Here is a 2080-nt window from a genome sequence, read left to right as displayed (position 1 = left end):
CAATCTTGAAAAAGAACAGAACTGGAAGTATCAAATCCCAGATTTCAAGATATACTACAAAGCTGTAGTAATCAAAACAGTCCAGTACTGGTGTAAACATAGACATACAGATCAATGGAACAGAATAGAGAGCCCAGAAAACAACCACAATTACATGGTCAATTAATCTTCAACAAAGGAAGCAAGGAATGCAATGGGAAAAAGACAGTCTCTTCAACAAATGGTGCTGGGAAAACTGGACAGAATGAAACTGAACCACTTTCTCACACAATACACAAAAATTAACTCAGAATGGATTAATGCCTTAAATGTGAGACCTGAAACCATGAAAATCCTAGAAAAGAGCACGGACAATAATTTCTTTTACATCAGCCATAGCAAAATATTTCCAGATATGTCTCCTAAGGTAAGGGAAACAATAGCAAAAATAAACTATTGGAACTTCATTTAAAAAAAAAAGCTTTTGCACAACAAACAATCAACAAAACTAAAAGAGAACTTACTGAATGGGAGAAAATACTGGCAAATGAAATATCTGATAAAAGGGGGTGCCTGGGTGGCTCAGTTGGTTAAGTGTCTGACTGACTCAGGTCATGATCTCACGGTTGTTGTTGAGAGTTTGAGCTCCGCATTGGGCTCTATGCTGACAGCTCAGAGCCTGGAGCCTGCCTCTGATTCTGTGTCTCTGCCCTCCCTCACTTGTGCTCTGTCTCTCTCTCTCTCTCTCTCTCTCTCTCTCTCTCTTTCAAAAATAAATAAACATTAAAAAATTTAAAAAAAAGAAATATCTGATAAAGGGTTAAGGTCCAAAATAAAGAACTTACAAAACTCAACACGCAAAAAATAAATCATCCAATTTAAAAATGGGTAGAAGACATGAACAAGACATTTTTCCAAAGAAGACATACAGATGGCCAAAAGACATATGCAAAGATGCTCAACATCACTCATCATCAGGGAAATGCACAACAAAACTACAATGAGATATCACTGCACACCTGTCAGAATGGCTAAAATCAACAACATAAAAAACAACAGGTATTGGAGAGGATGTGGAGAAAGGGGAACCCTCTTGCACTGCTGGTGGGAATGCAAACTGTTACAGCCACTATGGAAAAGGGTATGGAAGATTCTCAAAAAATTAAAAATAGATCTACCATATGATCCCATAACTCCACTACTCAGTTTTTGCCTAAAGAGAACAAAAACACTAATTCAAAAATATATATGCATCTCTCTGTTTATTGTAGCATTATTTAAAATAACCAAATATGGAAGCAGTTCAAGTGTCCATCAATAGATGAATGGATGAAGAAGTGGTATATATCACAATGGAATGTTATTCAGCCATAAAAAAGAAAGAAATATTGCTATTTGCAACAACATGGGTGGATCTAGAGAGTATAATGCTAAGTGAAATAAGTCAGTCAGAGAAAACCAAATACCCTATGATTTCACTCATATGTGGAATTTAAGAAACAAACTAAAGAAAAAAAGAGGCAAACCCCAGAATACAAAAACCAGAAAACCAAAATCCCATACTCTTAACTATGGAGAACATACTGATGGTTACTAGAAAGGAGGAAGGAGGTGGGTGAGGGATGGGTGAAATAGATGAAGAGGATTAAGAGTACACTTACGTTGAGCACTGAGTAATGCATAGAATCTTTGAGTCACTATATTATATACCTGAAACTGTATGTTAACTATACTGGAATTAAATTTTTAAAAATAAAATAAATTAATAAAAATAAAAATGCCAGTGGAAAAAGAGAGAACATTCAATGAAGAAAACAAACAAACAAAGTTGTTGTTCCATTGCCTGTTCTTCTCCATTATTTCTGAAGAAAAGGCAGTAAAATTTGAATCATTGACTTTCTTGTATCAATTACTTTAATGCAATGCTTTTATTATTTTTTTCCAGAAATAATTGGCATACATCACTGTATAAGTTAAATGCATATAGCATGATGTATTGATTTACATATATTGTCAAATGGTTACCACAACAGCTACAGCTAACATCCATCTTCTTATGTAGATATAAGGAAAAGAAAGAAGGAAAGAATAAATGAAAAAA

This window comes from Neofelis nebulosa, chromosome 7 (genome assembly GCF_028018385.1).
Source record: "Neofelis nebulosa isolate mNeoNeb1 chromosome 7, mNeoNeb1.pri, whole genome shotgun sequence".
Lineage (NCBI taxonomy): Eukaryota > Metazoa > Chordata > Mammalia > Carnivora > Felidae > Neofelis > Neofelis nebulosa.
The sequence above is the reverse complement of the archived record's forward strand: the minus strand, read 5'-3'. Positions refer to the sequence as shown.